Genomic DNA, 26,258 nt, shown 5'->3' on the forward strand with positions numbered 1-26,258 from the left:
TTTTTTTTTTTTCTGTACTGGGGATTGAACTCAGGACCCTGAGCTTGCCAGGCAAGCACTTATTCTACTGAGTTATTTCCCTGGCCCCATAATTATTCCCGTTGTTCACCTTTGTTATGAAAGGTCAGCTGATTTGAGAAAATTTGGCCAGTACAAAATTATTGAGTTGGAAGCTACTATTGTTCAGCATATCTCAGGGCTCAAATCCTGATTTCTGCAGAACATGAGGAAATACATGAGGCACATTCTGGGGACTGGATTTGTATTTTTTTTTAAATCGTTTTAGAAGGTGGAAGATTATTTAGGTACTAGAAATAAAACTGAGGACCTTGCGCTTGCCAGGCAAGTGCTGTGCCCCTGAGCCCAAGGTGAAAGATTTTTTTTACATAACGCTAAGATTTATAATTTGATAACTTATAACGTTTTAGCAAGTCCTTCCAAAAGGTGGAAGAGATTTACATAATTCTAGGATTTTTAGCGTTATTATATCTTTGATACAGAATTTCATAAATTTCCATCTTTTTCTTTTTTCTTTTTTCAAAAATGTATTTAGTATAGGGTGGACAGGGTCTCACTACACAGATTGGACTTGTGATCCACCTGTTTTCAGCCTCCCAGGTGCTGGGATTATAGCACGTGCCACCATGCACAGGCTCAATTGCTGAGCATGCCCCGGGGTGAGGCCCAGCTAGAAATGGAACTGAAACTTGTCCCTTAATCTGCTGAGCTCTGTGGCTGGCCCCCTATCTTTTTAATAAGACAGAGTATTTATTGACCATCATCTTCAACTATACTTTTTTCAATATTACAATCTTCCACAGTGGCCATGTGTAGAACAGTGTATTAGGCTCAATGCTAACTGTTTTACATAATAATTTAAAGCTCACAAAGGCCCTAGAAATAATTACTGCTCTCCCATCAAATAAATAATTGAAATGTTAACCTGGAGTTCAACTGACTATTCCAGGTCTTTTGAGTTTAGTACAAGAGGTATGTTTCAAAGGAAGATCATCTTAATTAACTTCAGTACCTGTGCCCTTATCTGTTACACTCATCTTTATTCAGAGAGAAGAAAAAGAGATACTCTGTGGGTAGTTAGAAGTTATTTGTTGAGTGAATGAATGGAAGTACATATTAGAGTATTGATAAGTAACATTTTACATATATGGTACTATATTTACCTGTAATTGTATTAATTTCTAGAAATGATTCAGAAGAAACTGCTACAAAAATATATTTCTAACAGTGTATTTCCTTTTTAAAATTCTAGTTCTTTTTGTTGTTTATTTGTTTGTGACAAGGTCTAGATAGGCTGATCTTGAACTTGCTGTATAACTTAGGCTGGCTTTCAATTCTTTTTTTTCCGGAACCAGGGATTGAACTCAGGTCCTTGTGCTTGCCAGGGAAGTGCTTATTCTACTGAGCCATCTCCCCAGCCTCTGGCTTTCCATTCTCGATTCTCCTGGCTCAGCCTTCCAAGTGCTGAGATTAAACATGTGTGCCACTACACCTGGGTTTGTAATTTTTACAAGTACTTATGGAAGAATTTGTGAAAAACAATTTTGAAGAAAGCCTAAATAAAAGGGAACCACTGTTTTGAGGTGTTAATTATCAAAGGTGGGATTCCAAGTGTGAAGTTAAAAAAAATATTTACAATTCTGCAATTGCATAGATCTAGAGCTTAAGGTGCATTAGAAATGTTGCATTTGTGCTGGAGATGCTTGAGTTTGTACCATTTTACAGCTGTGCAGCAGAGACTAATGTCGGCATTCTTTTGGTAAAGTGTACTTGTACTTGAAAAAGAGGAACTAAAATGGTTTTAAAGGATATGAAGGCAGAGAAGAAATGGAGGAGGAAGGGAGGAACTGAGCAGAAATAGGACAGTGAATAGATCAAGACAAGAATTTTTACTAATAGGGGCAGCATATTTCATTTGCAGAATATATTGCATTATATTGGGAGATTGAGTTACTTAGTTCTTTACGGTGGAGCTATTCAGTAGTGGTTATGATAGACATTTAGAGATCTATTGCTGGATAACGTTAAACTTGTTTTGTTTAGCCAACTCTTGCTTTCTAGATCTTTTTCTTCATGAATGCATATTCATTTTTTAATTAGTATTTGCATTCAATAAAAATTTCATGTATTTTTCTCATAATGATACTAGATCAGAATAAAGTCTTCCAGCACAGCACCAAATAGCTGTATGATGTTGGGCAAGTTACTTTACTTTTCTAAGTTTCTATTTTCTTATCTGTAAAATGGGGATAATAATAGTACCTATCTCATAGTATAATATCAAGTACAAATTAGCACAGTGACTGCTGCTTGGTTTAAGTGCCTGATAAATGTTGTCTGCTATTATTCCAGTTTGCGTCAGTGAGAAGTTTTAAACTAATCCAGCTTAGTCCTCTTTTAATCTTTGTTTTTACCCAGTGGCTGATAAAGAAATAAGCGTGTTTGCCCTTAATTTTTAATCGTACTGTCAAAATAGTCCATGTGAGAAAGTGGGAAATAAGGTAAAAGAACAAGGGATCTCCCCTTTTTCAGTCCCCTTGATTTCTTGTTTTAGATGATTGCTTCAAAGTCTTGAAACACAGGTGCAGTGTGAAGGGTACTTGACTAGGGAGAGGTGACAGTGGGAAAACTAGTGTCACCTGCAGAAGTCCAAAAAGATAAGGCACCAACAGGGTTTGCCCTGGCCATTAGGAGTCTGTTGGTAAGCTTTGCACTGCCCTTTTATTCTTGTGAAGCAGACTGACATATTCAGGTGCTCTGCTCATACCCCTCCTTCCTCAGTCTTCCATCTAATATACCTTTGTGGTGCTTGTAAAATGCCTTCTTACATAGAAGAACTGAGTAGATCAGATTAATAAATCTCACAAGTTATGTAACCTTTGGCAGTTTTACTTTCTTAGTAAGCATGAAATATTACTTTGGAAATAAAAGTGAGGATTTCAAAGTTTCATGAAACTTGCCTATACATGGACTGGGGATGCATGTGTGATATTTCTTCTGTTTTATTAAGTCCCCAAAACCCAAGTGGTAGAAAAAAAGAAGTCTTTTTCACTCAAAGCATTTTAGGTTTTTCTCTGCTGAAGTTCCAGTGACACACTTGTACATTGACTGTCTTGCTGCAGAGTCCTAATTCAGATAGTCCTAAAACTGTCCCACCTGTATTAGGTTTTCCCTGCTTTCTGTCTATCCCTTCTGTGACTAGTTCTCTTTCCAGTGATTCTGACTAGGAGTTGTTAGTCTTCCTTCCAGCACCTTGGTTCCTAAATTCGGAGTTCTTCTGTATTCTGAAGAGCTGAGCAGTAAGGATGATGGAGGTGGCATCGTCTAGGTTAGATATTGGTCATTGTTTTAGTTATTTTTCTCATTGCAGAGGCAGAATACCTGACACTGAAAGTTAAAGGAGGAAAGGTTTATTTAGATCACAATTTGTAGAAGTTTTAGTCCATAGTCAGCCGGCTCCAAGGTAGGGTGGTATGACAAATAGGCATCGCAGAAGAAAGACAGCTCATGGTGGGCAGAAGGTAGCAAAGCAAGCAAGGGATGATTGTTGTTTCTACCCTTATATCTTATTCAGGCTACTTAAGGCATGTAGCACTCACACCTTTAATCCCACTGCCCTTGATCCTAGCATTGCACCATGCAAGTCCCACCGATAACTACATGGGACTTTCAGGGGGACATCTAGATAAAATAAGCCCAGACTTTTTCCTGGTACTTCTCTGAGCTTTATAATAAGTCTTCAGATCATGATGAGAGTCTTATCTTGAAAAAACGCACCTGCAGTTAACTCTTAAATCTGTCCTTGGTCTTGTCTTATTCTTGTCTTTTTAGAGCTTTTATTGGGGGAAAAGCCTTCCACCTTTTTTCTTACTTTTCTTTGTTCCCTATCATTGGCTTTAAAAAGTTAGGACCACACTGAGTGGTGTGGCGTACCCCTGTAATGCCAACACCTGGGAATGCTGAGGCAAAAGTTTGAGGCCAGACTGGGCTTTGTAGTGAGACCCTGTCTCAAAACAATGACAAAAAACTTATTAATCAAGTTATTCATGATTCATAGTGTAAATCCTTTAAAAAAAAAAAAAAAAACCAGGACTGTTGCACTGACCCACATCCCCAGCCCTTTTTATTTTTTAAATTTGGAGACAGGTTCTTGGCAGTAAGTTACTAAGTTGCCTAGGCTGGGTTTGAACTTGCAGTCCTCCTTCAGCTTTCCCAAGTGCTTGGATTGTAGGTGTGCGTGTGTCCCCATTGAGTGATTACTTGCAAGAACTGACTTAAAAGCTGGGTTTTGTGGTGCACACCTGTTATCCCAGCACTTGGGAAGCTGAGAGAAGGCAATCACCTGAGTTAAAGGCCAGCCTGGGCTCATAGTGAGCTCAAGGCCAGTCTGAACTATATAGCAAGACCCTGTCTTAGAAAAAAAGAGAAAAGAAAGAAAGAAAGAAAGAAAGAAAGAAAGAAAGAAAGAAAGAAAGAAAGAACGAACGAACGAACTAGTGTGAGCACTGATGGAATAACCAGCCAACAAAATATATTAAAAAACTTGCCCTAGTGCCTGTTAAATTTAAGAAAGGAGAAAAAGAATGTCTAGAAGTTAGAATTTGTTCAGTACTGGTAGGGGAGATAGTAATTGAGAAAAGGAATTCAAGATTTAAGGAGGATTACAGTACACATGTTGTGAATGATAGTTTTAATGTATACTAATGAGCTTAAAGTGAGTATCTTGGTATATATGTACAATTCCAGCACTGTGGGAAGCTTAGGTTGCTGGAGGGGTACAAGGTCGAGTCTCTGTATTTAATCTCCAGTGCCACAAAAGAAAGAGAAAGAGAGAGAAAGACTTAACAGTGTTTCAGTGTACTATATTTAAAATAAATGTTTATTATTTTAATAATATTATTTGATTTGTAATCTTTGAATTTTCTTTTTCTGTTTATTCTGAGAAACAAAACAAAACCCCCCAGCTACAATGTAAGCCCAAAACAACAACTTGCCAGATGGCTTAGAATAAATATCTTTGATTTTTCCTAAAAATCCTATATTGCTTTTGTTTTAAAATTATATTGATTTTTTTTTATGTGTACTGTTTTTAGTGTGATGAATAATATATATTCCATGTAGAAAATTGGAAATCTATAGGAAGGTTTAAGGAAGAGCATAATAGTTGCTAATAATTTTATTACCCAGAAATAACCATTTTTAATATCTTAGTAATACTTCTTGTAGAACATTTTCTTTACAGATAATGGAATTATGTACTTTACTTTTTTTTTGCTTTCAGTACTGGGGATTGAGCCCAGGGTCTTGAGAATGCTAAGTTAGAGCTGTACTACTGAGCTACATCCGTGGCCTCTTTATTATGTAGCTTACTTTGTAGCTCACTAATATTTATCAGAACATGGCAATGTTTTATTAAATATTTATCCTCAGCATACTTTTATTGACTATCTAATGTTACCCTGCTACTCCTGAGTCTTACTGGTACTAACATTTGTTGACCATTCACTATGTCCTACTTATTTTTGAGGTATTTAATGTATTTTAACTAATATAGCCTTTTTTTTTTTTTTTTTTTTTTTTTAAACGGAACCAGGGATTGAACTCAGGCTCTTGCAATTGCCAGGCAAGCGCTTATTCTACTGAGCTATCTCCCTGGCCCCTACTTTAGTCTTTAACTGCTCTTTAAGAGCTGTTCAGTTATTATTTATTTTATAGTTGATAAAATTGAGCAAGTTCAGGTTTGTTAATTTGCCCAAGATCACAGAGCTACTAAGTTGTGAACAGTATATAAACTTATTCTAACTTTGATTCTATGCTTATAATCATTCTTTTATTTTGAAGAGTTATAATCATTTTTATTGCATTGCTAACATTAAGGTAGTTTGTAACTTTCTGGTTATTCTAAAATATGCCAGACTTAACATATTTGTGGATATATTTGTGTTCATACTCACAATTATTTTCTTAGAATAAACTTCTCATAAGGACTGGCCAAATAGCTCAGTGGATTAAAGCACCTGCAAGCAGGCGCAGAGGCTGGGGGTTTGATCCCTGGGCCTGCCATGCCAAGCCCCCTGGGGCGCGCTGAGATGGCAATTGAGACAGGGCGTGGTGGCACATGCCTGTAATCCCAGCTCTTGGGAGGCTGTAAACAGGCAGATTACTACAAGTTGATCTAGTAGTGAGACCCTGAACACCCTGCAGACCCTTCCCTAAAATACAAAATAAATAAATAATAAATAAATAAACTTCTGATAGAATTATTGGAAAAAAAGATATGGATACTTCCTAAGGACCACATAAATACATCCTACTTTCCTCTGTGCTTGGAAACACTGGCCTTAAAAAAAAAAATCTTGCTTGCTTGCTTATTTATTTATTTATTTATTTATGGTGGAGATTGGATGTAGGGCTTTGCACTGAGCTACATACTAGTGTTTTCTTTTCTTTCTTTCTTTTTTTTTTTTTTTAAACTTGAGGACAGAGTCTTGCTAAGTCATTGAGTTGCCCAGGCTGAGTTCATATTGGTGATCATCCTGCCTCAGACTCCAGAGTGCTAGGTTACAGCATGTACCACCATAACTGGCTATAATCTGTTAATTTAATATAAGACTATCTCACTTTATTATTTTTTTCTTTGAGTGTCAATAAGACTATGTTTGTTTGCATTTTTTCTGAGAAATAGTGATCTCTGTGTCTTTCTATTGGCACATTCATCTTGCTTATTTTGAGTTCTTTATACATTAAGAATAGTAATTCTGTCATTTAATGTATAATTTTTCAAGAATTTTTTAGTTTTTCTCCAGGTTATCTTAGTTTTTTAAATGTATTTTTAGAAGATGATGATATAGCCAGCTTATAAAAAGTTAATGAATAAAATATATTGAGTGTTTTACATTTATTAACTCATTTAATTTTTACATGCTGTCTTAGTTACTTTTCTCTGAGTTACTTTTCTTAGTTACTTTGCTGAGACAAAATGCTCAACATCTTTCAAAGTTAAGGGAAGAAAGATTGGTTTAGGTCACACTTTGTAGAGGTTTCAGTCCATAATCCCGACTCCAGAGCAGGGTGGCACATGGCTGGTGCCAGAGAACAGCAAAACCAACAAGTGCAAAAAGGGAAGACAAGCCTTTTTGTGTTCCTTTTATCTTATCCAGACTGCTGGGGTTAGAGTAGAACCAATCCAGTCAGTGGTCTGATCCAGCAATCACCCACCCTTCATCCCAGCACGCTTAATCCAAGCATTGCACACTCCAGATTCATCCACCTATGAAAAAGGCCTATGGCTGCATGAGGCTTTAGGGGGACATCTAGACACAGACCCTGACACATGACTTTTGAGGTTGTGTTTTGACATTGTCTTTTAAACAAGCAGTTCTTTCATCATGCCTTTGCCCATTTCTGTCCCAATTCCTAAAAATCTTTCTCCTCGAAGCTGGCTATTAAGTTGTTTACTTAGTTTGGGAGTCATTTTTTCCAGGATTTCTTATCTAAAAAGTTTTTAGTTTCCTAAAACAAAGTGAACTGCCCATCTTTGTCCTTTCTTTGTACTGAGAAAGCATTTACTTAGAATTCTGATTTTTTGTCGCATTCTTCTTTTGCATTCCTTCACTTGTACATCCAATGACTCAGTAAATATTTATTATTTGAAGGTATTCATGGTGGTGCTGGTGAAGTCAGGAATGAGATCAGCCTTCTACAGATACAAAATTGAGAAACTTGAATACTCATGAAGTAACATTGAACCTGGGCTCTGAGGTCAGTAGGGGAGAATGGTGGGAGGCAGAGGCCAGAGAGTGAAATCCAGCATGAAAGCAGGAGTAGTGCTTTCCCATGTTGTTGGGCATGATTTCATGATTATTACCCTTGCATCTGAGAAGACCTGAAGAATAAATCTCTTTGACCCCATATATTTTTTATAATATTCAGAATGTTTGAATCTTCCTTCTGGGTTTTTTGTTTTTTTGTTTTTTTTTTTAACCCATTAGGTTTCTCTTCTGGCTTTCCCCTGTTACTAACGTGTGGAAGAAGTTGGAGAGTCTTGTAATCTGGGTAAGATTCTAAAAAGTGTGGTGGCACATGCCTATAGTTTCAGCATTCTGGGAGGCTGAGGTGGAAGGATTGAAAGTTTGAGCCCAGCCTGGCAACTTACTGATTTAGCTAGCAAGACACTGTTTTAAAATAAATGGCAAGGCTGCGCATGGTAGTGAATGCCTGTAATTCCATCACTTAGGAGGCAGAGGCAGGAGGATCATCAGAGTTTGGGGCCAGCCTCGGTTCCATAGTGGGTTCAGGGCCAGCCTGAACTATAGTGAAATCCTGTCCCCCAAAAAAGGGAGGGGAAAAAAAAAAGGACTAGAGATGTATGTAACTCAGGGCAAAAGCCCCTGGATAATCCCCACTATTGGGGATGAGGGTTGAGATGTAGCTTGGTGTGAAAGCTATTGGTTGGATTCCTACTACAGGAAACAAGAAAGCATTCTGGAAAGCCCAGGGAAGTTGGATGAATTTGTGTTTGCACACACAAAGCCTTTGCCAGAAGTGCAAGAGAACAAGCCCTGAGCCCTTCTCTGGTGACTTCAGGTTCATTCATACCTTTTCCTGATATGTTAATACATTTGATTAGACCTCAACTGTTTTTCTCTCCAGCCTTGATTATATTTCTTTTTTTTCCCCATAATTTTATTGAGAAACAAATAGCAATGAGACAGTTTCAAATCAAATTGGAAGGACAGTTTCAATAATTAACACATTGCATACATTCTTCCTAGTGGTTAATTGCTGTACAAGATGCAGACATGATATCCTATTTACAAACACCATTAGAACAAATCCATTAAGAGAATGTAACTATATATCTATCCTTTTTTTTTTTAAATTTTTTTTTATTTTAACATTTTGTGTGTGTGTGTGTGTGTGTGTGTGTGGCCAGCTCAGCCCACCAGGGGGCGGGGCTGGCTGGCATGTGGTGCTGGAGGATTGAACCGCAGTCCCTGTGCTTTGCCAAGCTTGTTCCAAGTAGGTGCTTTAGACCACTGAGCCATCTCTCCAGCCCCTATATATCTATCCTAACCACTTTGAATACACAGATACAAAATGGACATTCATCTGTATCCCCTTTTTTGTTTAGTTCCGTCATTTGAATATTATAGGTATGTTAACTCAGCAAAATATTCTTAAGGAGTTCAGTAGTCCATATAGTATTAGGTCTTTCACTGGACTGGCAGGGTCAGAAATTGTTGACCTGAGTCCCCTACAGCTCAACATAACAGCATGGCTTACTTCTTATACTTCGTTTTTATACTTTTCTGCTGGATGGTTAAGACCAAGATAAAGCAAGACCTATGCTACAAGAGTTATAGCTTTTGGATCTAATTGATTATATTTCTAAGGTTTTTTTCTTCCAACTTTGATAAGAAACATTTCTTTCTTAAGTTACTGGTTTGATTTTGAGATACATTGATTGTTGCTTATAAAAGGAGACAACACTTTCTATATATTAGCAATGTAATTTGTTGGTTAATGTAAATATTTTCCCAAATTCTTTTCCTCAGTTTCTTATTATATAACTTAAAAGTTTTTTTCTTTATAAAAATAAAATATGCTAATTGATAAAACAGAAAAAAAAGACTATGCAGAAATGGAAGGGGATTTGGGTCTGTGAAGAGATGAGAGGCAGGGAAGGGGAGGGGGACTATAAAGGATCAAGATGTGATGTGAAAGTGTACCAGTTCCCAGGATGAAGGTATTTCTTATGCATCCACACATATAAAATGGGGGATTGCAAAAGAAAAAATTCATTTCAAGTCTACCATCCAGTGAAAACCACATTTGGTATCTTTTCCCAGTCTTTTCCTTCCTTCCTCCCTTCCTTGTATTGTATGCATTGTACAATGTTAACGCTAGTTGGAATCATGGGTTTTGTTGTCTGAATATGATTTTAGTTTCAGTTCAGCCTGTTAGCTTTAGAACTGTAATGCTCTCTCTGTGCCTCACTTTTCTCTAAAGAGAAGAGGTTTCATAGTAATATCCACAGGGTTTTTACAAGGATGAAGGTATAACACTGGCATGTGGTTGTTAGCAGCAATAATCAGGCTTGTCTTTTGGATAGGTTACCTTGGGCTGCTGCACTGGACTGCTTAGAGTGACAGGGCAGTTCAGGGGTACTGTGTCTTTCTTTTCTTTCTGAAGTAATTAAAATTCAATTTCAGTATCTGTGTTTAGGGCTGGAAATATAGCTCAGTGGTACAAGTGCCTGCCTGGTGAGCACAAGGTCCTGATTTGGATTCCTGGTACTTTCCCCTGGGGGGGGGGGATGTCTTTAATATTTCCAGAGAGCCTGTGAGAATGTTTTGTGAGGTTACCCTTAAAGCATGGTTTGTCTTGGGCCAGCCTCCTAGTGGGTGAGTGGCAGTGGGTCAGAAACCTCCTAAGGAAGCTCCTCATAACGCTTGTATTGGTGCTAACAGCCTTGAGAATGTGTGAAGACCAGTAATTAGGGCTTGGCACTTAGTAAATATTCATTGATTTTTAACTGCTGTTGTGATGTTCATAATGACAAATAATACACATTTATATCATAACATTTTAAATGATGAGAACTTAGGCAATTTCCATGTTTTATGATCGAGCTAAACTTGTTTTTTTTTTTTTTTTTTTCCTGAGTGTGGTGATGCACACCTGTAATCCAGTACTAGGACGGCTGAGGCAAGGACCATCACTGTGAGTCTCAGGCCAGCCAGGACTACTGAGCAAGACCTTGTTTCAGAAAACTTTAAAACAAACAAACACCCCCAAAAACCTTGACTTTTAAAAGAAATACCTTTGTTGAGATTTAATTCACGTATATGAATTCAGTTTTATGTGGTAGCACAGTAGATGGCTCAGTATATTTCCTCGTTGTTGATCATTCGTATTTATTTCTTTTTTTCTGTGTAACTAGTACTAATGCTGCTGTGAATATCTTTGTAAATAAGGGATTTCTTGCATCTATTATTATTTCCTTATGGCATTCTTAAAAGTGGAAATTATCATTTTGTTTTATTGTTTTGAGATGAGGGTCTCACTATGTAGTTCAGGCTAGCCTTGGACTTCCTCTGTATAGCCCAGGCTGGCCTCAAACTCATGGTGATTCTGCTGTTTCAGCCTCCTGAGTACTGGGATCGTAGGCATGCACGAGCATGCCCAGCTCTAGAAATGAAGTTCCTGACTTACACACATGAATGTTGGTAGGATTCTTGATAGATACTTGCACATTGCCTTTGAAGTTACACTACTGTTTTTTATTCCTATAGGCTGTGTCTCTAAATACCCAGTTCCCTAACTTTTCCTATTTCTGGGTATTTACCAAGGTTGGTGGTTTTTTTGTTTTTATTTTTCAGATTTTTTTAATTGTGTTTTTGTAAATAGTACATTTTTAAGCAGAAACAAAGCAAAATTTCATTTTCCTTTTTTCCTAATATTTTGAGGTAGGGTTTGCAATGTAGTTCAGGCTAGCTTTAAATCACTATGTAGCTCAGACTGGCCTTGAAGATGTGGCAGTCCTCCTGCTTCAGCCTCCGGGATTCCAGGTGTGTACCATCATGCCCAGCTCATTTTCTTCATTACTATTGATACTAACATTTGTTACCTAGTTTTATTTCTTCATTGGTAAATTATTTGAAGTATTAGTGTTTACATTATTTTAAAAGTTCTCTGTCTTTGACATTTTTTTTTTTTTTTGGCAGTACCGGGAATTGAACTCAGGCCCTTGCACTTGCCAGACAAGCGCTTATTCCGCTAAGCCATCTCCCTGGCTCTATGTCTTAAAGTACTAAATGGTTTTCATATGTTTTGTTTCTTTTCCTTTTATTTTATTTTTTTTGGCAGAACCAGGGATTGAACTCAGGCCCTTGCGCTTGCCAGGGAAGCACTTATTCTACTGAGCCATCTCCCCGGCCCCCTTTTCCTTTTAGGGATCGAACTCAGGACCTTACACTTGCCAGGCAGGTGCTTATGCCACTGAACTGTATCCCCAGCCCCTTATTTTCAAAATTTTAAATGTGGATAGGTTCATACATTGTTTTCCTGTAGTGCTTCAAAATTTTAAGTTACCTTTGTTTCAGAAAGGTAATATTTTATTTGAAAGTAAAGCATCTATCTGAGTTTTTTTCCTTATATACTTTTATTTATTTTTTTTTTAATTTTTTTTTTAGTTCTGAGGATTAAATTTAGGACCTTTGCACTAAACTGGATCCGGGCTCTTTTTTTAGTGTTCTTATTCTTCATTTAAAATGTATTTAGTACAGGGTGTACAAGGTATACAGGGTGTTCAGGGTCTCACTACGTGTATTGGACTCATAGTGATCCTCCTGTTTACAGCCTCCCAAGTGCTGGGATTATAGGCATGTGTCACCATTAATCGCCGTTTCAGTGTGTCATGGGAGTGGGGCTTGCACAGCAGGCCCAGGGATCAAGCCCCTTCCCCTTTATCTGCCTAAGCAGGCGCTTTAATCTACTCTGAGCTATCTTACCGGCCCAGTCCTGGCTCTTTTATTTTTTTGTTTTTATTTTTTGTATTTTAGGGAAGGGTCTACAGGGTGTTCAGGGTCTCACTAAGGGTGTTCAGGGTCTCATTACTAGATCAGACTCTTAGTGATCCGCCTGTTTACAGCCTCCCAAGAGCTGGGATTACAGGTGCACGCCACCATACCCAGTCTCACTTGCCATCTCAGCGCACCCTGGGGTGGGGTCTGCACAGCAGACCTGGGGATTGAACCCCCTGCTCCTTAATCGGCTGAGCTATCTGGCCAGCCCAATCGTGGCTCTTTTAAAACATTACAGAAACATTTTTTTGAGTAGCTTGGAGAATGATCAAATGGACTGAAAGCTCAGTAGAACAACTTGATTTAGGAGTGAAATACCTTGACATAATTAAGCATCGAGTGGGAAGTGTTTGCAGCATACTTGTTCCACAGGATTCGCAATTTCCCAAATAGTGGATGTAGCCCATAGAAGAAGGACAATGGCTGGGGTGAGGCTGTGTCCTGAGGTGGGTACAGAAACTGCTCCGTATGCTGCGTCTGCAGTTATTCGTGATTTGGGAGGCCAGTGCCCCTTCTTGAGAGATGCCCTATGCCTCACTAACCTTCCTTGGTGCTCATGGGAGGCACATGAAACCCTATGAACCTGGCCTGCAGAAACCATAGGCTTTTTTTCCCCTTCCCTCCTGAGTCACCCTCAACACACTACTTGCAACATCAGGATACAGTATGGCGGTGGTAGTCACCTCACGATAATAATAAGTTGAACATCAACAATTTAAAATAATTAAATAAAATAAAAAAAAAATTTTGAGGTAAAGTCTTGCCAGGTCATTAAATTGGCAATCCTGGACTCAAACTTGCACTCCTCCTGCCTCAGCCTCCCAGAACACTGGGGATACAGCCATGCGGCACTCAGCTACTTCCCTGTATATTTTTTATTCAAAGCAAATAATAATTTTGCTTTAAGTTTTACTTTTGATGTGAGACAGATGAAAATTAACTAGTTGGCCTTCCCGTACTTCTTACAGTGGTGAAGGCTGAGTCACATGCTATTCTTAGGTGTTTTTTTCCTCCTTGTGTGTGGGCGAATTGTCCTGTTGAGAGTTGTTGACTGATTCTTTTAAAATCAGTTTAATTTAAATCTTCTATATCATTTGAGTACTAACTGCTTCACTATAGTTTAACATTTTTGTTCTTGCCCTTTTATTTTTTTATTCTTTGTGATCTAAAATTAGCACATTAAAAAATCAAAACTTATAATTTGTGTTTAAACATCTTAAACTGAAATTGCAGAATTAAAATTAAGAATTAAGTTTATTTTAAAAAAAAAAAGAATTAAGTTTGTGTAGAGAAGTTATCTCCCATCACCATTACTGGGGATTGAACCCAGGTGCCTTTTTTCTTTCTTTTAATTTTTGAGACTGGGTCTCCCTAAGTTATCTAGATTAGTCTCAACCTTGTGGTTGTCTTGCTTTAGCCTCCTACAGTGCTGGGATTGTATCTGAACTACTACACTTGGCTGTTCTATAAAATCTTTAGGTCTCAGCATGGTTTGTGTATTTGGGGTCTAGTTCTTTATTTATGTATAGACAAGGTCTTACTGTGTAGTCTAGGCTGGCCTTGAACTTGCAGCAGTCCTCTTTCAGCTTCTTGAATATTAGGATTCCAAGTATGTGGCTGGCTAGAAGTTGGGGCAATTTCAAAAAAATATATATATTTTGCTATTGATTTACATTGGAAAATACTATTTTTTAATAATAAGTATAAGTAATTTCTTTTAGTAGAATCAAGTTGAGTAATGACTATAGTTAAAAATAATATTTTGGTGACTATTTATTATGACTAATAAATAGTCATAATAGCCATCATTTACACACATCTTTAATCTACAACATGTTTTGCAGATACCTAAACCTTAAAATAACCTGGTATTGCTGGGCATGATGGCTCTGCCTCTAATTCCAGCTGCTAGAGAGGTTGAGGTAGGAAGATCACATGTTTCAATCCAGTTTGGGCAACTTAGACACTATTAAAATTTAAAAAGAGCTGGGCCGGGGAGATGGCTCAGTGGAATAAGTGCTTCCCTGGCAAGCATAAGGGTCTGAGTTCAATCCCCGGTTCCGCAAAAACAAACAAACAAAAAAAATTTAAAAAGAGCTGAGGATATAGTTTAGTGGTAGAGTGCTTGCTTAGCATGTGTGAGGCCCTGGATTCAATCAGTAACGTACACACGCACATACACTCACTCTGGCATTTAGGTACAATTATAGACATTTATATTTATTTGGTACAGGGTCTTGATACACAGCTTGGACTTGTGGTGATCCTCTTGTGTCAGCCTCCCCAGCCCTGGGATTACAGGTGTGTATCACCATGCCTGGTTTTGGAGCCAGCATGGTGCACCTGGGTTCTGGGGCTGGCACAGCATGCAGTGCTGGGTATCAAACCTGGGTTCTTGTGCTTGCCAGGCAAGTGCTTAGACTGTGGCACTATCTCCCCAGCCCTGTACACATTTATAGATTAGGAAATTAAAACTGTTTCATGGGTAAGTCCACATACCTTGGGAGTAATTGCACTGAGATTCAAGCTCAGGTTTGCTGACCTGTTTTTAGTGTTTACATTTTGCTGTATCAGCCTCTGAGTATATTGAACGAGCAATAGAAAGTATGCTGATCCCTCATAGTCAGGGGTTTATGCTTAGAGGATAATTTAGTGTCTACCAGATGGCTGGCTGCTGGGCAGTAGGTATGTAAAAATGAGGAAACATTCATAGACAGACAGTCTCTTTAACAGAAATGGGAAGATGTGAAAACAACTTATAATACTAGGTGATACTTTGATGAGGTAAAGATGAAATAGAATATGGAAAAGAAAAATTTCATAATGGGAATGTCACCAAAAAAGAAAGGTAGTTGCACAGGTACAAAGAAGAAGGAGCACGGGAATAAGATGGAACTGAATTTCGTAGAGGTCTTGCAACTCTGGAAAGGTAGACAGCGGATAGACTCTTAGAACAGGTCACATGAAGATATAAGGATGTTTAAAATAGTGATATAATAACTCAGCCAAGCATGGTGGTGCAAACTTAATACCAGCCCTGTGCTAAGTTGAAGCATGATGTCTAGTTGAAGCCTAGCCTGGGCAATTTAGAGACTTGGTGAGACCCTATCTCAAAGTAAAAAAATAAAAAAGACTCAGGAGATGTAGCTCAGTGGGAAGGCCCTGTGTTCAGTCCCCACCACATACAAACAAGCAACTATAAACCTTGCAATTTTAAAGTTTCTAATTCAGTGATTTTTTTAGTATAGTTTTTCACAGAATTATGCAGCCATTACCATGCCTAATTTTAGAGCATTTTCATCATCCAAAAAAGAATTCCATGTATCCACTAGCAGTCACTCTTCATTTTCCCCTGACATTCATAGTTCTGGGCAGCCACTGATCTTCCTTTCTCCGTGGATTTGCCTATTTTGGATGTTTCAAAAAATGGAATTGTATGTATGGTGTTTTAAACTGGTTTTTTGGAATTACCATTGTGTTTTTAAGATGCATCCATGATGTAAATGTATTATTTTGTTCCTGTGTGTGTGTGGTACTGGGGATTGAACCCAGGATGCTGTACCACTGACCTACATATCCCCAGACCTTTTTATTTTCTATTTTGAGACATTGTCTCACTAAATTGCCCAGGAAGGATTTGAACTTATCATCCTCCTCCCTCTGCCTACTTAATTCCTTTTAATAGTCAAATAATGGTCTATTCTGTGGGTTTGTTACATTTTATTTATCACTTCACTGGGGTTGATATACATTTGGGTTGTTTCTGCTTTTGGGGCTGTTGTAGATAATGCTTCTGTGAGCGTTTGGGTATAGGATTTTTTTTTAAACTTTATTTATTTGTGTGTGTGTGTGTGTGTGTGTGGCCAGCTCAGCCCACGTTGGGGGGGGGGGGCTGGCTGGCATGTGGTGCTGGGGGATTGAACCATGGTCCCTGTGCTTTGCTAAGCTTGTTCTAAGTAGGTGCCTTAGACCACTGAACCATCTCACCAGCCCTGGGTATAGGATGTTATGTGGACATATGTTTGTTTTGATTTCTCTTAGTCTCATTCTTAGAAGTGGAATTGCTGAGTTATGTAGTAATCTACATTTAACATTTCAAGAAGCTTCCAAATTGTCTTGAAAGGCATTTGAAACATTTATATTCCTACTAGCAGTGTATGAGGGCTCTACTTTGGGGGATTCTTACATTGTTGAGTCACTACTCAAACTTCTGAAAATTGTTGAATTAGATTGCTGATTCTCTGGTATGGTTTAAGGCACATACTATGTCCTCAGGCTTTTCCTCATGATGATAAACCAAAACTTCCAGTCATTTTCCCAGTTTTTAGGTGCTGCTGTTGTTCTGTTTTCATAATCTTTAATATTTATGGACTGCCACGGCCTATTTCCTGCTGATCTAATTTATCAAGGATTACTGAAAATTAAGTGTTTATAAGCTGAAGTTAATCAGTTACTAAAAGTTATTTAAGTCTCTGATTTAGTTTCTAGTAATCTACCAGTTGTACAGTGCTTTCATGCCATGTAAAAATTCTTACTCTGCACACATTTAAATTTTTTAAAAAGATATTTATTTATTTGATACAGGATCTCACTACACAGTTCAGACTCATAGTGATCCTCCTGTCTCAGGCTCCTCAGCCTGGGATTACAGGTGTGCACCACCACACCAGGTTTTGTGGCCAGCACAGTGCACCTGGGGTTCCGCAGCCTGCACAGCATGTGATATTGAGGATTGAACTCAGGTCCTTGCACTTACCAGGCAGGCACTTAGACTGCTGAGCTATCTCCCCAGCCTCACCCTCAAATTTAGTTCAGTTGTTTTCACTGCATAAGTGGTATTTTCATGAGTTGGCTATCATTTTAGTTGCTGCTATTCTAGGTTAATATAATTGTAGAATTAAGATTACATTGACCATTTAGCTTTTGAGTCATTCTTGCATTGCTATAATTCTTAATCGTGGAGTTTTCTGTTGGAGAATGGAGCAGATGACTAGGTTGGCTCCCTAATTTCAGGTGGGTCATGGTTGTAGTAGTTTGAGAATGAAAGATTATGTGAGTAGAAATGTTATTTCCATTCTATATAATTTTTTTTTTTTTTTTTTTTTTGTGGAACCAGGGATTGAACTCAGGCCCTTGCACTTGCCAGGGAAGTGCTTATTCCACTGAGCTGTCTTCCCGGCCCCCATTCTATATAATTTTTAAGAGTATAGAATAAATTTTAAAGTGCATGTTTGCAGTTCATACAATTTACAGTTATCTTGGAGAGTGGTTACTTGATTATAGCTTTTTTAAAAAAGTCCCTTTCTCCTTCCTTCCCCCTTTCAATTTTCCTGTCTTCCTTTTTGTACTTGTCAGTATTATTTGTCTTGGCTCATTATGACATATAGTGTTTACGTTAATTGGGGTTATTAGGTTCCTGTACACAGCACATCTTTATTCTTCTTTCCCCGTCTCCTCCTCCTCCTGCTCCTCTTCCTCCTTCTCCTCCTCTTCCTCCTTCTCCTCCTTCTCCTCCTTCTCCTTTTCCTCCTTCTCCTCACCCTTGTTCCCTCCAACCACTTCCATATTACTAAAACTCTGTCCCTTCGTGCATTTCTATCCATGCTTTTTCATTTTCTTTGTACTTGGCCTCATCCAGATGAGAGATGTCATACAGTATTCAAGATTCTATTACAATTTTTAAGTGAATATTTGTATATTATAGTTAAGGGCTTTCACTATGAGATACATGAATTCCCTGAAAGTTTACAGATGATTGAAGGCTGAAACCTTTGGAATTGTATGCCACATTTGTGTATTTGTGTTTTTTTCCTTGGAGAAGAGCCATGTATTTCACATTAATTGACAACAGCATTTCTCAGTCGTTGCACTGTTGACATTTTGGTCCATATAAATATTTGTTGAGAGTTCGAGAAACAACTTTCTCATTTGAGAAAGATCTATCTTCCTGCTTTCTATTATGTATCTTTTATTTTGTTCGTTATACTTTGGGTTTCTTATATAAGAGAAACCATGTGCTATTTAAACTTTTGTGTGTAGTTTATTTCACTTAACATGGTCTCTAGGAGTATGCATTTTTCTACAGATGATTGAAGTTTATCTTTATGGCAAAGTAGTACTCCTTTATATGTAAATAACTTATCTTTATTCGTGGTCATAAAGATTGATTCCAATGTTTAGCTATTGTGAATTATGTTACTGTAAACATGGAAATGTATGTATAACTATACTATGACGACTTTACCTCTTTTGAGAAGATACCTAGAAGAAGAATAGTTGAGTTGAATGAAAGTTCTAGTTTTAGATGTTTTGTTGTTGTTGTTGTTGTTATTTTTGTGGTACCAGGGATTGAACTCAGGATCTTGTGTTTGCCAAGCAAGCACTTATTCCACTGAGGTATCTCCCTGGCCCTAACTTCTTGTTTTAGATTTTGAAGAATTCCCATACTGCTTTTTCTTGTACTAGTTTATGTTCCTACCAACAATATTGCAGGGTTCCTTTTTTCTCAGAGCCTCACCAGCATTTGCTATTTGATTTCTTGATGTTGACCATTCTTTCTATAGTAAATGAAGTCTTTGAGTTGTTTCAATTTACATTTTTCTAATAGCCAATGTTGAACATTTCTTCATGTATTTATTGGCCATTTGTGCTTCTGTGAAGTGTCTATTCATTTCATGTATACATTTTTTGATTTGGTTTTTTTGTTTTGGGGTGTCTTTTTTGAGTTCTTTATATATTCTAGATACTGTGTTAGTCCTCTGTCTGAAGAATAGCTGGCAGTATTTTTTTTTTCTTTCTTCTTTTTTTCCCTCTTATTCTGTAGGTTTTCTTTGGACTCTGTTGATATGATTCCAGTTGTTGATTTTCGGTACTATTTTATGTCAACGGAGGTTATGTACCAACAGTACTTGTCTACTATAATTTCAAGAGTTTTACCTATTTTTCTACCATCACATTTACTGTTTGGATTTTAATATTTAGGTCTTTGAAATATGGGTCTAGATTTAATCTTTTACATACAGATAGCAAGTTTTGCCAACACCATTTATTAAAGAGATTATCTTTCTTCCAGTGTGTGTTTTTTGGCCTCTTTGTCAAAGATCAAAAAGTTGAATGTGCCTGAGGTTGTTTTTGTATCTTCTGTTCTGTTCCCCTTGATTTTCATATCTGTTTTTGTGCCAGTACTATACTATGCTGTTTAATAATATAACTCTTGTTTTGTAATATAACTTCAAGTATGAGATTGTGATGCCACCCACTTTGTTCTTGTTACCTAGGATTGCTTTTGCTGTTCTGGATTTCCTCTGGTTTCATGTGAATTTTAGAATTGTGTTCTCTAGTTCTGTGAAGAATGCTATTGGAATTGTGATTGGGATTGTATTAAATCTGTATATCAATTTTGGATATATGGCTATTTTGATTATATTATTTTTTTATTATCCAGGAATAAGGGATATTTTTCCATATTTCTGATGTCCTCTTCCATTTCCTTTCTTTTTCTTTCTTTTTTTTAGTACAGGGTCTGCAGGGTCTACAGGGTCTCACTACACAGATTGGACTTGTAGCAATTCTCCTGTTTTCAGCCTCCCAAGTGCTGTGGTTACAGGTGCACCACCAAGCCCAGCCTCAATCGCCATCTGAGCAGTGGGGGGTGGGGGAAGAGAAGGGCAGGGCTGGCATGGCAGGCATGCCCTGGGATCACCATTTTCTCTTTCAGACAATTTTAGTTTTCATTGTAGAGGTCTTTCACTTTCTTAGTTAATTCCTAAATATTTAATTTTTCTTGGTGCCTTTGTGAATGGTGTTTTTTTACCTTTCTCAGTAGATTCCTTATTATTATTATTCTTTATTTATTTGGTACAGGGTCTTACTGTGCAGCTTGGACTCATAGCGATCCCCCTGTCTCAGCCTCCTTAGTGCTGGTATTCGAGGTGAGTGCCACCATGCCTGGTTTCTGTGGCCAGCATGGCATGCCCAGGGTGCTGGGGCTAGCATGGCATACAGTACCAGAGAAGGAACCCCAGGTCCTTGCACTTGCCAGATAGGTGCTTAGACTGCAGACTGCTGAGCTATCTCCCTAGCCCCTAGATTCCTTATTAGTATACAGGAATACTATTGGTTATTGTGTGTTGACTTTGAATCCTGTTACATTACTGAATTTGGTTATTCTAAGGTTTTTGGTGGATTTTGGGGGGGTCTTCTATGCAGAGGATCATGTTATCTACAAACAATGATAATTTAACTCTTCCTTTCTTGTATATATCCCTTTTCTTTTTCTTGCCTAATTGTTCTTGCTAATGTTTTGGATATAAGTGTTGATAGTGTATCAACAGGAGTGGCGATAGTGTATATCCTTGTCTTGTTCTGATTTTAGAGGGAAAACTTTCAACTTCTCCCTATTTAACATGATGTTGGCCGTAGGTTTGTCATAAGTGGTGTTTATCAGGTTGAGATAAGATCTTCTGTGCCTATTTTCTTCAAGGTTTTTTTTTAATCAAGAATAGATGTTGGATTTTTGTTTATGGCATTTTCACTCTTTCTGGTGAGATTAGCTAAGGGTTGTCTGTTGATTATTTTGAAGAACTATTCTTTGATTCTTTGTTTTGATTTTGGTCTCAATTTTATTGAATTCTTCTTTAATCCTTATAATTTCCTTCCTTGTACTAGTTTTGAGTTTGGTGTGCTTTTCTTGAGGTGCATCATTAGATTTTTTTTATATGGCCTTGTTCTGTTTTTGTGATGTGGGCATTCACAGCTATTAACATCTCTCCTGGGACTGTCCTCATTGTGTCCCATAATTTCTGGTGTGTTGTTCTGGCATTATTGTTTAGTTTTAGGAACTTTTTTTTCCCTTAATTTCTTCCATAACCCATTGTTTAAGAATGTATTAGTTTCCATGTATTTGCATAATTTCTGTTTTCTTTTATCATTGATTTCTAGTTTCTTTGCTTTATTATCTTACAATATGTATAGTATAATTTCAATTTGTTTTTTGATACAGAGTCTCACTGTGCAGCCCAAGCTGGCCTTGAATTCATAACCATTCTCCTGCCTCAGCCTCTGGAGTGCTGGGATTACAGGCACATGATACTATGCCCAGCTATAATTTCAGTTTTTGCACATTTACTTAAGCTTGCTTTATTGGCTAGTCTGTGATCTGTTTTGAAGAAATTTCTATGTGTGCTGACAAGAATATGTATTCTATTGTTGTTAAGTAGCTATGAAGCTCATTTTTAGAAGCTTTTATTAAACTCTGATATATATATATATATATATAGACATATATATGTATATTTTTTTGTTCAGTTGATCTAATTGTGATAGGTGGGGTATTAAACACTGTAATTGTGTTAATGTTTACCTGGTCTTTTATATTTAATAGAATTTGTTTTTATGAAGTTGGGTGCACTGTTGTTCAGTGTATACGTGTTAGTGCTTGTTATCTCTGTTGGAATGTTCCTTTAATCAACATGTTCTTTTAGGGCTTAAAACACTTTGCTTCAAGTTCTTCTGGCCTTAAAGGTTTGTGTTGAGAAGTCTGCTGTAATTCTAATGTGTTTATCTTTATATGTGGTCTTTGTTTTTCTCTAACCACTTTAAATTTTTTTTCTTGTGTTGGACTTCTGCGATTTTGACTAGGAAGTGTCACAGAGAGGTTCTTTTCAGATCACGTATATTTGAGGTTCCATGTGTCTTGTTTATCTGTATTCTACATTCTTTACCCTAATTTGGAAAGTTTTCTGCTGTTATTTCAGTAAACAGGTTTTTATGGTGTTTGTGCTGTCGTCCTCTGATTTTTCACTAATGGCAGTGAATCTTTTATTAATCTTTATGCCACCCAACAGCTGTTGGATCCATTTCATATTTTCTTGTTTTCAAGGCATGTGGTACTGGAGATTGAACTCAGGACCCTCATTAATTAGTCACTGACAATATCACTGTCTTCAGGGTTTTCTTTTTGTTTTGTTTTGTTTTGTTTTGTTTGAGACAGTCTACTAAGTAGTTCAGGCCATTTCTTCATGTATTTATTGGCCATTTGTGCTTCCGTGAAGTGTCTGTTCATTTCATGTGTACATTTTTTAATTTGGTTTTTTGTTTTGGGGTGTCTTTTTTGAGTTCTTTATTTATTCTAGATACTGTATTAGTCCTCTGTCTGAAGAATAGCTGGCAGTATTTTTTTTTTTTCTTATTCTGTAGGTTTTCTTTGGACTCTATTGATATGATTCCATTTATTGATTTTCACTCTTTGGGTCAGAGTGGGTAGGGGCCTGTTTGTTCTCATGGGCAGGGAACCCTTGTGACTGGTGGGGGCTTGCTTGATCATGTGAGGGAGGGGCCTGCCTACTTGTGTTGGAGTATTAGTTAACTTTATTTTTTATTTTATTTTTAGATACGGGATCTCACTATACAATTTGGACTCATAGTGATCCTCCTTTCTCAGCCTCCCCAGTGCTGGGATTACAGGTGTGCACCACCACGCCTGATTCTGGAGCCTGCATAGGGTTCTGGGGCCAGCAAGACATGTGTACTGGGGATTGAACTCAGGACCTTGTGCTTGCCAGGCAGGTACTTATGCCACCAAGCTAGATATCCCAGCCCAGTTAACTTTTTAAAAATGGCATATTGGTTTGATAGACCAAGAACATGAATGAATGGTTTTCTGCAAATTGGCTATGCTGTGAATTCGATTTCTTTCCTTGCCTGTTGTGTTCTGTTAGTGTCTGAGATTAGAAGCTACCAATCACAGAGGAAGCTGTTCACACATAGGTTCTGGTTGAATGTGGTATCAATTTAGATGCTGGTTCCTCAGGCCTCTACCATGGGGTTTTGTATATAGGAATGTACTGTATTTTTCCTCTGTATTTGTAGTTTTACCACTGAATATAATATGGTTAGATTCAAGGTGAAATTGGGAGTAATTCCAATTAAGTGCTTTTCTTAAAATAGATTTATTTAATATTAGTTACAATAGACTAATAGACAAGGACAGGGTTCTAGATGATACAGCTACTGGTTTAAATGATGGAATTACTGGTTTTTTAAAAACAAGTTGAAATTTACCCTAGAGTTCTCTTTACAGAATTACTTAGATTAATATTTGTCTTTTTAATTGCTTGCCATTGTTATGTTATGTTATTTTATGTTACGTTATGTTATCTGAGGCAAGGTCTCACTGTGTAGTTCAGACTGGCCTTGAACTCATTTATGTATCCCAGGCTAGCCTTGAACTCAGAGTGATCCTCCTGCGTCAGCCTCCCAAATGCTGGGATTATAGGCATGTACCATCATACCTTGCCAGTTGCTTGACATTTTGTGTGTGTGTGTGTGTGCGCGCGCGTGTGTGCGCGCGCGTGTGTGCACGCATGCAGGGTCTCACTATGCAGCTCAGACTGGTAGTGATCCTCCTGTTTTTAGTCTCCCCTGCACTGGGGTTACAGGTGTGTGCCACCATGCCTGGACACATAGTTGCTAGCTCAGCAAAAGATTTAGTTTAGCTCATGGTTTCTTCTTTTATTTTTTTGGCAGAACTGGGGATTGAATTTAGGCTCTTGCGCTTGCCAGGGAAGTGCTTATTTCACTGAGCCATCTCCCTGGCCCCTAGCTCATGGTTTCAATCAGTGGTATTACATGAATGTTGGGAGATGGTCAGTTGTCTTATTTTGTACTGTGGAGAATTAGAGAAAGGACATTTCTTTCTTTCTTTCTTTTTTTTTTGGTGGAACTGGGGATTGAACTCAGCTCCTAACGCTTGCCAGACAAGTGCTTATTCCACTGAGCCATCTCCCCGGCCCCAAGAAAGGACATTTCTGATGAACACTGTCTTAGAAGAAGCTTAAGATAATGTAAATGTTCAGAAGAGGTAAAATAAGTGTATATAGGTATATTTGTACAATATGCAAAATAGACTAACGTGGTGGTTTGGGGGTTGATTTGGGAGTGGAGTAGTAAAAGGTGACTTTCATGTTCCGTTATTTTTAATTATTTATATAATAAAAGACTGAATAAATGAGAAAAAGATTGAAATGGAAGAAAGCATACAAGCTTCCACAGATAAGGATCCTATTAATAAAAAGAGGGATCCAATAGAACCACCCTATTCAGTATGGTACTGTAGTCACTTAGCATCTGGCTAATGAGCATTTGAAATATTGCTCACTTGCATCGGTAATTTTTTTTTTTTTTAGTCTTGTGTGTTTTTTTTTTCCATAATTTTATTGAGAAACAAATAGCATTGAGACAGTTTCAAACCAAATTGGTAGGACAGTTTCAATAATTAACACATTGCATACATTCTTCCTAGTGGTTAATTGCTGTACAAGATGCGGACATGATATCCTATTTACAAACACTATTAGAACAAATCCCTCTATTGATTAAGAGAATGCAACTATATATCTGGCCTAACCATTTTGAATACACAGATATAAAATGGACATTCATCTGTATCCCCTTTTTTTGTTAAGTTCCGTTATTTGAATATTATAGGTGTGTTAACTCAGCAAAATATTCGAAAAGAGTCCAGTAGCCCATAATAGTATTGGGTTTTCCGCTTCACTGGAAATGTCAGAAATTGTTGACCTGAGTCCCCTACAGCTCAACATAACAGCATGGCTTTACTTCTTATACTTCGTTTTTATACTTTTCTGCTGGATGGTTAAGCCCAAGGTAAAGCAGGACCTATGCAACAAGAGTTGTAGCTTTTGGGTCTGATAAGGTCAGTGAAATCCCCTCAGGATTTATGCTGAGATCCTGTTCTTGCATCGGTAATTACTGGAAGTATGTAAAGCACACTGGAGTTTGAAGCCTTAGTACAAAAAGAGAGTATTTTTTTATATGGATCACATGTTGAAATCATAATACTTGAATACTTAAAGTATTTTAGTAACACCAACTTCTTATGTTTGTTTTTAACCTTTTCTTCCCCTGGTGGTGGGGATTTTACCCAGGGCCTCACATATGTTAAGCAAATCTTTTTTTTTTACATGAAAGTAATTTATTAACAGAAAACAGTTTGAGCCTTGTTCATAGACGGTGACCACAGGGACCTCCCTTGCTGCAGGTGCTGTCGGAGGGGATAGGAGTGACATCCTCAATCCTCCAGATCTTCATTCCTGAGCAAACCAGTGCTCTAAGGGCTGACTGTTTACCAGGCCCAGGGGTCTTGGTCCTATTTCCTCCTGTGGCCCAGAGTTTGATATGTAGGGTGGTATGCCCAACTCCTTGCACCTCTGGGCCATGTCCTGGGCAGCCAACATGGCAGCGTATGGGGAGGATTCATCTCCATCAGCCTTCTCCTTCATCCCACTAGTCACACAACGAGTAGTTTCCTTACCAGAGAGATCAGTGACATGGACAAAAGTATCAATGAAGGATGCAAAGATGTGACAGACACCAAATACATTCTTTCCTTCAGACACCTGAGGCCCGAGGCTGACGACCTCTTCCTTCTTTTCCTTCCCCTTGCGAGGTGCCATTTCTGCTCATCGTCTCCAGACTCGGCTACCAGAGCAAATCTTTTACGACTCATCTCTACCTTGCAACTATTGTTTTATTTTTTTAAATGTTTTTTTAAACACATAAATTACATATGTAAAAGTTGCATTGTATTTCTGTTGAACAGTGCTGCTATAGAAAATGGGCAAAAGAAATAAA

At 37.8% G+C, this 26,258-nt stretch overlaps 1 protein-coding gene and 1 pseudogene across 1 annotated transcript in view; one reads left to right on the plus strand and one right to left on the minus strand.

The window, feature by feature from the left end:
- The window catches only part of Itsn2 (intersectin 2), a 167,042-nt gene that overhangs the window by 1,655 nt on the left and 139,129 nt on the right, over positions 1-26,258 (plus strand). Inside the window, exon 2 of the mRNA XM_012513845.2 lies at positions 7,674-7,779. The gene's annotated coding sequence lies outside the window, so the exon portion shown is untranslated. The remainder of the gene's footprint in view (positions 1-7,673; positions 7,780-26,258) is intronic.
- Positions 25,629-26,101, minus strand: LOC101576426 (annotated as a pseudogene).

Source organism: Octodon degus, unplaced genomic scaffold (genome assembly GCF_000260255.1).
Source record: "Octodon degus isolate 3935 unplaced genomic scaffold, OctDeg1.0 scaffold00019, whole genome shotgun sequence".
NCBI classification, from domain to species: Eukaryota; Metazoa; Chordata; class Mammalia; order Rodentia; family Octodontidae; genus Octodon; species Octodon degus.